Source organism: Carlito syrichta, unplaced genomic scaffold (assembly GCF_000164805.1).
Source record: "Carlito syrichta isolate Samal-C Ts95f unplaced genomic scaffold, Tarsius_syrichta-2.0.1 Scaffold308816, whole genome shotgun sequence".
Taxonomy (NCBI): Eukaryota; Metazoa; Chordata; class Mammalia; order Primates; family Tarsiidae; genus Carlito; species Carlito syrichta.
The window spans coordinates 426,785-440,657 of NW_007252912.1; positions in this window are offsets into that span (position 1 = coordinate 426,785).

Here is a 13,873-nt window from a genome sequence, read left to right on the forward strand (position 1 = left end):
CCTGCTGGGCTCCGGCGATCCTTCCACCTCAGCCTTCCAAGTAGCTGGAACTACACGTGCACACTCTACCATACCCAGCTAATTTTTGATTTATGGTAGAGATGAGGTCTGGCCAAGTTGCTCAGGCTGGTCTCAAACCCGCGAGCTCAGGCAATCCACTTGCCTCAGCCTCCCAAAGTGCTGGGATAACAGGCTGAGCCACCGAGCCCAGTCAACTTTCACGTTTTAATCTGTATATTTTACAGGCACATATTTACTTTTATTTACTTATTTTTCTGTATTTGAGTCTGGGTCTCACTCTGCTAGAATGCAGTGGCATGATGATGACTCACTAAAATCTCAACCTCCTGGGCTCAGGCGATTCTTATTCCTCAGCCTCCTGAGTAGCTGAGACTACAGGCATGTACCACTATGCTCGGCTAAACATATTTTTCTATGTTTGTAGCGATAGGGTCTCGCCTTGTTGCCCAGGCTAGTCTTGAAATCCTAGGCTCAAGCAATCCTCCCACCTCAGCCTCCCAAACTGCTGGGATTACCGGCATGAGCCACTGTGCCAGGCTGTATTTAAATAAAAAGAAAATGGCAATTAAAAACAAACTAACCATGTCCTCATGTGTCGTGAGGCCTGGAATATGAGTATATATTTGTGTGCACCAGAGAGGCAAAGTGTTTCTGATTTCCCCTGCCTCCTTCAGGACTGAAAACTCTCCCTATGGCCTGTCCTCCCTCAGATCAAATCACCAATGGACACCACAGTGGGATCTAACTACCACACCTAAACAACATCCCATGTCCACCCTCCACCTCTCCCTGTGGCTTCTTCCAGAGCTGTCTGCCTGTCTCCTTCGTGATGACTCCCCACTGCTAGCCACCTGGTGCCAGCCCATGCAGAGGCACTTGCTCTTCATTTGCTTGGTGAGTGACAGAAGAATGAATACTAAAGAAACTACCAGAGCACTGCAGTATGTGCCTGTAATCCCAGGACTTTGGGAGGCTGGGGTGGGAGGATTGCTTGAGTCCAGGAATATCAGATCAGCCTGGGAAGCATAGCGAGAACTTGTCTCTGTTATTTAAACAAACAAACAAACAAACAAACAAACAAACAAACAAACAAAAGGATCCACCAGAGGGATGCTGGGCAGGAAGGGACCTTTGTAGTCACCCAGCCCACTGTCCTACCTGATGCCAAATGCCCTCTGCTTGACACTTCTGGCAGCTCAGTCCCTGCTTCCCATGGCGAGTGGCTCCTTGAGTTAATCAGGAGGCGGGCCAGGAACTGAGGCATTTCCCAGTTCTATTCAAATGGGGTAGTCCATTCTCAACAGGGACAGTCTAGAAGCTTGACAGGGTGAAATGAAATCCCTCCGTCCCTCCAGCCAGGAAAGCCCCAAACTGCTGCCTGTGCTGGCCAGGCCCTCAGCTAGTTCCAGCAGAGCAGCCCCACCCTTGCCGCCATGCTGGCAGAGTAAATTAAGCATGATAAACAAACTAATTAGTACTTCAGGGCAGCTTCATTCAGAAAATTATTGCACTGAGGAGGTGTCTCATTTAGAACTGACTTAATTAAAAGACACTTTGTAAATTCCAGATGAGGATGGCACTTCCCAGAAACGCCATCATTGAAATATTTTACTGCATATATTGAATGGTTATTAAATCCCTAATATCATAATTCCTTCAGAATGCCATTGTCAGTGACAAACAGCAGCCTGCACAACAAAGGAGCTAAGTGTTCCCTCCTCCTGCCCGGTCACCGCAGGAAGTCGGAAGGCAGATGTCTCTGTTGCTCTGCTTCGTTCTTCGCATTTTTAATAAGTAGGAGTGGATGCCAGCTCTGGGAAGAACCGATCATAAAGATAAAGAACAGAAAGAAGCCCTGTTTCTGCCTGGTTTTGACCTGTGCTTTAGGCCAAAAGGCATGTTTTCTAGGTGAGGGCGAGCACTGGTTGACTGCCACACTGGGTGGGCTGTGGTGACTTGGTAGCACAGAGACTGGGTGAGTCACCCAGCAAGGTGGAGGCTGGAGAGAAAGCTTGGCCCATGCAGTTTTGGATGACCTGGAAATGCGGCCTGGAGGAGGAAGTAGGGTGGGGGGTGCACAGCCTGCTCGGTGTCCCCCAGGCTTCCTCCTCTGGGGCCAAGTCCTTTGGTCTGACTCCAAGCAGGCTTCCCTGAATGCTTCCCCCTTAGCATCTTCCTCCCGAGGGCACCACCGCTCAGGGGAGGGACCCAGAGATTGGCAAATGACTGGGCCATGGGTCCATGAATCCACAGCAAACTGACAAAACGTGGATCCTCCCCAGGCATGGGAGGAGGGGCTGAGGGGGAGACTGGGAATAGAGTGGGGGTCTTCTTGGAAGTAACTGAAAGCCCTCTTTCTGCTGACTTGCTGGGTGACTGGGCAAGTGCATGCCCACAACATGCTTCAGTTTCCTCTTTTAAAAAGGAGCTGGAGATGGTTCCAGGGCCTGAGTTTGGTCATTTGAGTTGGGATCCCGCTCAGGCATGCCTTGTGGGATGAGGGGCCTCCCTCTCTCTCAGCCTTGCAGAGTGGGGAGAGCGACAGCAGCTCCCCAGGCCTGGCAGGGTTGAACGGGTGTGTGGAACAGCGAGCACAGTGCCTGGCACATGGGAAGTGGGGCATGTTGGGGAGGGAAATACCCAGATATCTTTTCCTTCTAACCTTCTGGGTTCTCTGCTGGGGCCCTGGAACAAAAGACAGATACGTAAGAAGAAAGCGTACAACCGTATTTCATGGACGTTTTCTGCAACGTGGGAGCCCTCCTGAGAAAACGAAGACCCGAAGAAACAGTTAAACCAGAATGTTTTGGTGCGTGGAGGGTTGTGGGAAGAGGTGGCAGGACCAGGGAACTGAGTTGAGAGCAGTGCACTGGGGACTGTAGCTAGGCTTGAGCCTTGGGTTCCTCCCTGCCTCCCAGTCTTCAGAGGACAGGATGCTCCTTTCCTCCTGGCAGAGGGAGGCACCCCTCACATGAGAGTCTCATGACCTGCTTCAGGGAAGGTTGGAGTGTTCAGAGTATTCAGAGTGACTCGAAGCCTGTCAACTGGCATTGGTGATTAACAATATTGAATCCCCAGAGTTTATCGAAAGAGAGATATGGAACAGGTGGTATCACATCCAGGTGGTGAGCAAGGAGGCCTGCTGGCTTACTCAGTGAGGTTCTTACAAATAAACTCACAAGAAAGAGCCACCTGAAAGGGAAAGGCCCTGGGCCCAAACCAAAACACAGGTTCCTCTGGAACAGTATTCTGTCTGAAGAGTGTTGGTTAAGCTGGGTGCAAGAGCTCACGCCTGTAATCCCAGCACTTTGGGGGCGGAGGTGAGAGGATTGCCTGAGCCCAGGGGTTCGAGACCAACCTGGGCAACTTGGCGGAGACCTCGTCTCTACAGTAAATTTAAAAATTAGCTGGGTGTGGTGGTGCGAGCCTGTGGTTCCAGCTACTTGGGAGGCTGAGGCAAAAGGATTGCTTGAGCCCAGAAGGTCAAGGCTGCGGCCTGGGCAACAGAGTGAGACTCCAACTCAAAGAATTTTAAAAAAGTGGCGGTTTTTCTCACCCATACCAACTCTAGCATGTCTCCTCTTCTTTCTTCTCGTCTTTCTCTAATAAACTTTGTTTTGAAACTTAAAAAAACCAAAAAAAAGGTTGGTTAGCCTGTCACCCTGCCCTGTAGAAGAACCTCAGGGCATCTTCTCCCCTCTAACCCAAGCCAAGCACACAGTGGGTGCTGCAAGAGCTGCTTATAAACCCTCAAGGTGGACTCAGCATCAGAGCTGGGCAGAGTTGCTGGGATTGGCTGGCCAACCCCCTCATCACAGAGGTGGGGACACGGAGGTGCAGAGAGGGTAATTCAGGCCTCTCCTCTGGAAAGCCATAGCAGAGTTGGAGGCTGGGCCTGCCCCCCGGCTCCTGGTCCAGTGCTCCTTCCCCATCTCATAGTGCAATCCCGGCAGCTGCTGGCCCACAAGGTGTCTCTGAGACAAATGGAGGACAGGGCTCCGTCCTCCTAGCTAGAGGGCATGGGCTAGTTTCAGCCTCACTGCTCCCTGGGCCACGAGCCCTTGTGCAGGGCGCAACCCACACGACTGTACAACACTTTTTGCAGTCAGGAAGAGTCCATACAAGCTTCAGCAACCACTCCAAGGCCTCTTGCATTGGGAGGAGCCCCTTCCCCCAGGTGTCCCGATGGCTCTTTGACTGGGGAGGGGGTGTCTTTATCCATCTGGGCCTCAGCCCCCAGCCCCACTCTGACTCTACCACTGCACTTGCCCAAAGCCAATTCACCAAAAATGAATGTGTCCAGCGACACCCTCATCCCCAATTTGATATATTTTAATGTTCCTTTTTAAGAATTTTTGCATCCTTGGAGTTCCTCGAGCTAATTCTCACTTGGACAGTTCTGCCTTAACTCCGTCAACTTGAACATTGTAGAAGCGTCTAAGAAGAAATGGAAGACCTTGAGAAGGGGCAATGCTCCCCTGTAATTAGGAACACACCAGCCACCCTACCTCACACGCTCTGTCACATTCTCTTTCATCTCCCTCCACCCAGGGGAGAGGGGGCGGAGCTTCGGGGACTTGGAAGTGTAAATGGGGTCTCTCCTCAGCACAAACCCCCAAGGATGCGCTGAATAACTAAAGGGCAAACTGTGCAGTCTCTCGGAAAAAGAATCATTAACTCCTCAGGAAGGGGAAGATAATTCACATCTGGGAACTGGAGGACAGTGAGAGAGAGAGAGAGAGAGAGAAGGAGGGGGAGAGAGTAGGTGGTGGATTTAATACATCTACATTTCCATATTTAAAACAAAACAAAACTAAAGTAAGTGGAATGGAAAAACACCTCAAAAGCTTTCAAAATGCTTGTACTACTTGAACCAATAATTAAATTTCTGGGGAATTTTTGCTAATGAGTAACCCTGAAATAGGGAGTTGAGTTATGCACAAAGTTGCCTACTGCAGAATTATTTATGACGGTAAAAACGAAAACCAGAAAATAACCTAAGTTTGTTGTAATTGAGTAATGCCTTAATGAGTCCACTTAAAAGAATAGTATAAGATCATTTTAAATGCTGTTTCTAAAAATGTTCACTGAGAGGCAATGATATCTAGTATTAGGAATACAAGCTTAACATCGGCTAGGCCTGGGTTAGAAGCCCAGTGTTCCCTGCATTACTTGGGGACTTCATTTCTCTCTAAGCCTTAGTCTACGCACCTGTAAAGTGGGGATAGTAGCAGTCCCTACTTCATAAGAATATTGTATCACAGAAGAAGATGCTTATGAAGTACTTAGCACAGAGGACGCCCTCAATTGTCCAGATAGATGACATATCTATCACATGGAAAAGTTACCTATGTTTATTCATTCATTCAGCAAATATTTAGTGAGCTCCTACTTGTGCCAAGTCCTGCTTTACATACTGAGCGATAGCAGTAAGTGAATCCATGCTAAATGACAACACAGAAACAAGCATGCACAGACATGAAAAGACTCCCAGGAGAAAAGAGACTCGGAGGAAATAGACCAAGATACTGTATTAGCTGGATCATCTTTGGAGAATGAGGCTCTCAGGTGGTCTTTCCTTATGGTCCGGTTTTCTTTAATGGCCATGCATTTCTTTTATGAGTAATGAGGTCTCTGCCAGAGACAAGTGACTTCACTTGCTGGCTAGGCTCTGTGATCCAGCATCGCACTGTGGTGTCACCCCCACATCCCCCCACTTTTCAGCCAGCCTCACTCCCATGTGGGAACAACACCGGGTCGTGTGCTGATTTGCTTTGTCCATATTCCCATGGCACAAAAAGGTACATAGGATTTTAAAAAGCAGATAAAAAGGCCAAAAGGGAAATATCCCAAAGGGTTGCAGCAGATGGATGGGGCCTGCAGCATCACAAGCTGATCAAATACTTCTCAGCCATGTGGCAGTGAGGAGGCTGCAGGAGGTCCTGCAGTCATTGCTGCCCCGGAGTTTCCTCCTGTGGGGGCTGAGTTGGACAGGAGAACATCTGTCGTCTCTCCTGCAGAAATGGTCCCCCTCTGAGGCTTTGGGAGCCTTCTCAGTTCTCCAGGGACCATCTACCTCCTATGTGGAGATGCCTGGGCAGCACCTCTGATGTCGACCCTCTCTCTGTGGCTTCTCTGTGGTTGCCACCTACCCCCCATGGACCACCTACCCATGTCTCTGCAGTCACTTGACACCTAGTGCTTTATTAACCAGAGTTTCTGCCCTCCATCTGCAGGTGGCTTTTCATGCAGAAAGCATCTCTTTGTTCCCTTGCTGTGACCCACTTAAGTATCAAAGGCTTCATTCACTGGGGGTTTCCCAGGGAAGAGGGGGTCCCCCCTTGGCTCTGGGGGTCAAGGTCACTGTCTCAGTTCCCAGTCCTGCTGGGTCCAAGTGTGCATTCTTTCCCCTCCCCACCTTCACTCTTCCATTTTTTTTTTTTGGAGTGGGAGTCTCACTTTGTCACTCAGGCTGCAGTGCAGTGGGCATGCTTATGGCAGTGTCGACCTGCTGGGTGATCCTTCTGCCTCAGCCTTCCAAGTAGCTGGAACTACAGGCACGTGCTACCACACCCGGCTAATTTTTAAAAAATTTATTGTAGAGATGGGGTCTCACCAAGTTGCCTAGGCTGTTCTCCAACCCGTGGGCTCAGGCAATACCCTCACCTCAGCCTCCCAAAGTGCTGGGATTACAGGCTTGAGCCACCGCATCTGGCCAATCTTCCATTTTTACATGAGCTGGGTTGTGTTGGCAGGGGGTGGCTGAGACTGTAGCCAAAGCTCTAACAGAGCGGTCACACCTGGGCTCATTGCACCCTCAAAACAGGCTACATAGTGTCACCTTATCATCACCCTCCACTTTACAGACTAGAAGACTGAGGCTTGAAGGTATTAGTCACCCACTCAAGGTCACTCCACTAGTAGGTGGTAGAAGTAAGATAAAAAGCAAACCAGGTACATTTGACCACTCTGTGTGCAGCATTTGGGGGGAAATAACCTTAAATGTGAAGGGAGATCTTTTCCTCCCTCCTGAGGTGCTGCCCAAAGGGACCCAGATCTGAGGGAACTGCAGCCCGAGTTCTGGTCTTTGCTCAAACCTTTCAGACCTTGGGCATTTCCCAGTTTCTGGTAGACAGAATAATGTCCTCTGTTCCAAGATGCCCACTAATGCCCTGACCGTGTGAATGCATGATCTTATCTGGCAAGGGACCTTTGCAGATGTGATTACATGAAGAATCTTGGGATGAGGGGGCTTATCCTGAATTATTCAGGTGAGCCCAATGCCAGCACTAGGGTCCTTCAGAGAGGAAGGCAGAAGATTCAGAGTGAGGAGACGTGACCATGAAAACAGAAGTCAGGCCAGACTCGGTGGCTCAGCCTGTAATCCCGCGGTTTGGGAGGCTGAGGTGAGTGAATTGCCTGAGCCTGCGGATTCGAGACCTGCCTGGGCAACTTGGTGAGACCTCATCTCTACAATAAATCAAAAATATTAGCCAGGCATGGTAGCACATGCCTGTAGTTCCAGCTACTTGGAAGGTTGAGCGGAAGGATCACCGGAACCCAGCAGGTGGAGGCTGCGGTGGCCAGGAGCATGCCACTGCACTCCAGTCTGGGTGACAGAGTGAGACTCCAACTCAAAAAAAAAGAAAAGAAAAGAAAACAGAAGTCAGAGAGACATTGGAAGATACTGCTTACCTTGAAGGTGAGGAGGTGGTCATGAACCAGGGAATGCAGGACTCTTCTAGAAGCTGGAGGAGGCAGGCTGGGCACAGCGGCTCACATCTGTAATCCTAGTACTTTTGGAGGCCAAGGTGAGAGGATCACTTGAGCCCAGAGATTTGAGACCATCCTGGGAAACATAGTGAGACCTTGTCTCTACAACAAAATTTAAAAATTAGCCAGGTAGGTGTGGTGGCACGCACCTATAGTCACAGCCACTCAGGAGGCTGAGGCAGAAGGATCACCTGAGTCCAGGAAGTCGAGACTGCAGGGAGCTGTGATTGTGCCACTGCACTCCAGCCTAGGTGGCAGAATAAGATCCCAAATCAATCAATCAATCAATCATTCAATCAATCAATCAATCAATTGAAGCTAGAAAGGCAAGTCTCTCCTATAGCCTCCAGAAGGAAGGCAACTCTGCTAGTACCTTGATTGTAGGATCCTTGACATCCTGAAGTGTGATATAAAAGGTTCATGTTGTTTGAGCCACAACTCTAGCAGCAGTAGGAAGGGGACACATTGAACTTCAGCTGCCGTCTCTGTGAGCAGGGGGGTGGCTGGGTAGACGGGCCGCTCATGGTGCTTTCTTGACTGAAGGTGGTGAGTCTAGGGCAGCAGGGCCTGAAATAGTTTTGATGGATTGTATGGACTTTCTTTGGGAATCTTGATCCCTGGCTCGTCTTCCACCTCCACGGAAGAAGCCATCGATCTATCCACTGTGTCCTTGCAGGGTTTTTGGCTATGATGTGAATGAAAAGGACAAGGAGTGGATATTTGCAGAGTGGACCTTGTTGGGAGTTGCTGGGCCCCCACCCTGGGCTGGTCTTGGGACCAGCTGCCCAAAAGGTCAAGACTGCCCTCTGGTTCCCAGGCAGAGTTACAGCTCGCGCACAGGCTTCCCTATCCCAGGATGGACGGCCTGGAGGGAGGGCATCTCACATGGTAGTGAACTCTGCAAGGGCTCTGAGCTCTAGGTATCCAGTTCTCTTCTGTAGTCCCAGCCCTGGCACAGTGCCTGACATGGAGGAGGCGCTCAAGAAATGTTCATCGAATGAATGAGGTGATGCAATGGCACACACAGCTTGACCCATCACGCAGTCATTTCCACACCTAGGTGTGCACTTACATACCTGTGCACACCCAAACAAACACACAGACAGGTGTGTGTATATACACCTGAACACACAGGTATGTGTATAAACACACACACAGGTAGACATGTGCACATGGACACAGGCAGGTATGCACATACATGTGCCAATGAACCCTCTTCTGAAGGAGGAGAGGACACATCTGTCCACTGGGGGAGCTGAAATGCCAGCGAACTCGGCAGGGCCCCGGAAGATTTTATGCCTCCACAGTCCCCTGGCTGTCTGTGTGGAGACCAGCAGTTGAGAATGTCCAGGCAGGAAGGATGAGATGGCGCTCCCACTGGGGGGAGGGGGCCCCAGGTGCCGGCTGTTGCTGGTGGGGCCGTTGTACACACACCTGTGCTTTGATGAAAGCTGGAGCTAGGGTGGAGAGGCGGGAGGGGTCGGGCCCCACACAGACGTCTGAGTCAACCTCCCAGCAAGGGGGGATGAGCCTGTGAGGTGTAGACTGCAAATCTCACCCACCTTGGATCTTGGAGGAGGCCCACCTTTTGGGGAAGCTGTCATGGAATCTAGGGAGTGTGGGCTCAACATTCCATGGATAAAGAGATGGGGGGGTGGGACCAGGACACTGTGGAGAAAAGAACCCCCCACCCGCACGCTGTGGAGTTAGAAAGGCTTGATTGAATCCCAGTTTGCCACTCACCGGCTGTGTGACCTTGGGCTGGTTGATCAGTGTCTCTCTGCCTCAGCGTCCTCATCTCCCAATGGACTAAGGAAGGCACCTACCTGTCAGGGCTGGAGGGAGGATTAGATGAGAGAATGGGGGTCAAGTGACAATTCAAAAACGGTAGCTTAAGAAGATGGAGGTGCTCAGGGCAAGTCTGTTCAACCCACCAGAGGCCAGAATAACCAGGGAGGAGGTGAGAGTCCTCTCCAGCCACCTCCTACCAGGTGGTCCCGCAATCTAAAATCCTGCTCTGGTGGGCTACTTCCTGGGAGGGGTGTGACTCAGTGCTGACCAGGTCCTAGCCCCGCCTCTGGTGCTAGCTTGCTGTGTGACTTTGAGCAAGTTGCTTTGTCTCTCTGGTTCTAAGCAGCCTCATTCTCTCCAGCCTGGATAGTTGTGAAGCTCGAATGAGACGGTGCGTCCGAAACTGTTGGGGGAGGTGTGGGGTCTTCTCTCAGCTGGGAACATCTCTGGCTGTCCTTGGACAGTTGAAACTGATGACATCACTTTGCCAGGCTGACTGATCCACCCACCATTCACCCTAAGGTCTCCGACCACTATTCTTCCGGGACCCCCACCCCAAGTGCCCAGGTGTTCACCGAGGCTGTGGACGGGATCCAGTGACATCGTGTCCCCATGCCTGCAGACTCTGGAAGCTGAGAGGGGGAACCCCCAATGTCTGGAGCACTCTGGCTTCTGCCCTACTGTGTGCTCCCTCCTGGATTTCAAGGGTCTGGGGGTGCCCAGTTTCATTGGGAAGCGTAAGTTCAGTGGGCAGGGTGCCTGGCCATGTCCCCTTGGAAACTCCCTGGGCTGAATGGTCCCACCTGCGGGCCAGAAGCTCCTTCTGGGCAGGTCTCCTAGTCGGGCCTGTGAGTAAGAAAGGCTCAGACGGAGGATCGGCTGGGGCTGTGAGGTCCTGAGTCCCCAGGTTTATTTCTCACGGCATCCCCTGTCCCCCACATCCCAGGGTGAGGAAGGAGGTGCGGACCCAGTGACTGGAAAGCCTGTCCCCTCAGGGCCTGGTGCCCTCCAAACACACAGTGCCCAGGGTGAGGGGCGTGGCCACGGCCTTGAGCCGGGCCCTCAGCTCAGGTCAGTAGAGCCTTGTTACCGAGCGCCCCGTCCCCTGTCCTGACTCATTCTGAACGATCACCACCACCAGGAGCTCTGGCCTCCGAATTCACCCTTAATTTGGTTTCTGCTCTGGCAGCTCTGAGCAGTTTTGTTTTTAAGTGCAAACCCACAGAGCTAGCTGCTTTCCCCTTTCTCTGATCCCCCAAAACAAACAAAGGATGTTGGTCTGCATTTTGGTTTGTTTTGAAGCTGCAGAGGAGAGGGAGGGAGGGAAGTGGGTCACCTGGGAGCTTCGAGGGTGGCCGGGCCAGGCAGGGCATGGGAGGGCGTGGAGGGAGGGGCGGGTGGTGGCCAGGGTGGCGCCTTACTCTGGAGGCCTGGCTGGCCAGCCCGCCCTGGGTGGGCGCTGCTCCCACGGACCCACTCACCAGCAGGGATGCTGGAGCTGCAGCCCCTCACGGGACCAGGAGAAGCGCCCGTGTGGGAGGCGGGAGACCCAGGGCCCAGGCATGGCTCTGAGGCCCTCGCTGTGTGATACTGGGCAAGGCCTGCCTTTCTGGAAAAGCACTTTGCTGGAAAAGCACTTTGCATGCTGCCTCACTTTGCCCATCAGGACCGGCCTTCCTTTATCTTCCCGCTAGTCAGGTGAAGGCTCTCATGCCAGCTAGGGCACATGCTCCATGGAGGTGCCCCCGCTGATCCTACGGCCCCTCTTATAACGGGTGCAGGTACCTGCAACACTGAAGACGAGGTCAAGGAATTTTCAGCAGCGACCTTCTCTCTGACAGCTCCCAAGGGAAGAAGACACCTGAGCAAGCGAGCTCCCTCATGCAGAGCCTGCAGGTGACAGGGATACTCAGAAGGAAACCCTGGGTCTGCTAAGTCCGTGAGCCCCCAGGGGATGGCGCTGGCTGCGTTCTCCCTTCAGTGGGACCCGGGAGCAAGTGAGTATCTTTATTCCAGAACAAATCAGCTGGATCCCAAGGACAGAATTTTACATGTCTTTATTAAGGTTTGTCTGTTTTTAACAGTTCTTCATCTTTTGTATCCTTCAACCTTGTAGTGAAAGACACAGACCCTCTTCTAGGGGAAAAAATGCACACAGAATTTTGCACCAGTTTTAAACGGGTTGGCGGTCCTATGTGTGCAATTCTTGGGAAGTTAAGGTAATTCAGGGAGAAATGGCTTCCGAGAGTGGCTCATTTTTGCAACTGAGGAGACACTATCTACTGGGTAGGCTGGGTTTTTCTTCCAAGGGCATTTTGGAGAGATGTGGAAGCAATTGCTCTTTTTAGAGCGGGAGTGTTGCCCTCAGAGAGCTCTTTCTTGATTCCCGAAAGAGGATGTGTCTTGTGTGTGGGCCTGAACCCCGGGCCCTGGGAAGGCCTATTTTGGGGTTCCCTTTGTTCTCTTCGCTGGCAGCTCATAGGTGCGCGGGAACGTGCTCTGCCTGGATAGGGGAGCGCTGCTTCTGGGAAGCCTGCAGCTTGCTAAGTCCCACCTAGGCGCCAACTGGGACATCGCGCTTTTTAGGGCAGCTTCTAGCGTCACCTCGTGGCTAATTCTCTAATAGCAGCCAGGTCTTCATCTGGCCCCAGTCGGTTCTCAGTAAAATCATCAGAGGGAGCTTAACACGGGTATCGACCTGGCGGGGTTCACGCCGGTAAACCCAGCTCTTCAGGAGGACCAGGCGGAAGGATCACTTGAGCCCAGGAGTTTGAGACCAGCCTGGGCAACATAGTGAGACCTCGTCTCGACAAAAAATAACAGTAATAATAATTAGCCGGGCGTGGGCGCTTGCCTGTAGTCCCAGCTACTCAGGAGGCTGAAGAGGAAGGGTTGGCTGAGTCTAGGAGGTCGAGGCTGCAGGGAGTGTCACAACACTCCCACCTGGGCCACACAGTGAGACCCCGACTCTAAAAAAATAAATACAGATGTCAGAGGCCATCCTAGACCAATTAAAGAATCATCTCATCTCGGGGGCTGGAGACCAATTAAAGAATCATCTCATCTCGGGGGCTGGAGCCTAGGATCAGTATTTATTAGAGTGCTTCAGATGACACCAACGTGAAGCTAGGATTGCTAATCTCTGTAACACTGGTAGGTTGGTTCTCTGGTCCTCAGCCAACTAGCAAGGGAGGGTAGCCGGGTGGGGAGGAGAATTTACAAAGGTTTTCTAGAGAACACATCACTTCCCTTGCTTGGAGCTGCTTGGTGCTCCGGAAGTTTAGAGGCATGCAGGTTAGCGAGTTACACCCACTGCAATGGAGAATGCTGTAAATCAAGGCTTGTGATCAGGTCTTCACCTTAGAATCTGTGGACATTTCACAGGGGATCCACAGGTCCTCTATGGGCATTGGTTCATTGTGCTTCTTTTCTTTTTCTGAGTCGGAGTCTTACTCTGTTGCCCACGCTGGAGTGCAGTGGCACGATTAGGGCCATTGCAGCCTCCACCTGTTGGGTTCAGGTGATCCTTCCACCTCGGCCTCCCAAATAGCTCGAACTACAGGTGTGTGCCACCACACCCAGCTGAGTTTTTGATTTATTGTAGAGACAAAGTCTGGCCAAGTTGCCCAGGGTAGTCTTGAACCCCTGGGCTCAGGCAATCCTCCTGCTTTCACCTCCAAAGTGCTGGGATTACAGGTGTGAGCCACCATACCTGGTCCATTTTATTTCTTTATCTCAATGATAATATTCAAAAGTCAACATAAACACACCTGGCTTAACTGGAGGGCTATTAACTGACTCCCTCTCCAGGTTTTGGTGTCCAAGGTAACTTTGGACTTTACTATTTTAACTGTGGTGGGGTAATTAGCAAAGGGTGAAAGGACTTAACTGGTGAAGGATATGTTTGAGCCAGGCAGAGACTCAGAGAATGTTCCAGAACATTTTATAACCAAAGGTTGAGCCAAGAAATAGCAGCTTGAACCAAGAAAATTGAGAAAACTGACTTGGGAAAATTGAGTTATCTTTTCAAAAATCTTTTCATGTTTTCTTTTCTTTTTTTTTTTTTTTTGAGTTGGAGTTTCAGTCTTGTCACCTAGGCTGGAGTGCAGTGGCATGCTTGCGGTCACCCCAGTGTCGAACTGCTGGGTTCAGGTAATCCTTTCCCCTCAGTCTTCCAAGTAGCCAGAACTACAGGTGCATGCTACCATGCCTGACTAATTTTTTGTACAGATGAGTTCTCGCCAAGTTGCCCAGGCTGGTCTCGAACCCATGGGCTCAGGCAATCCTC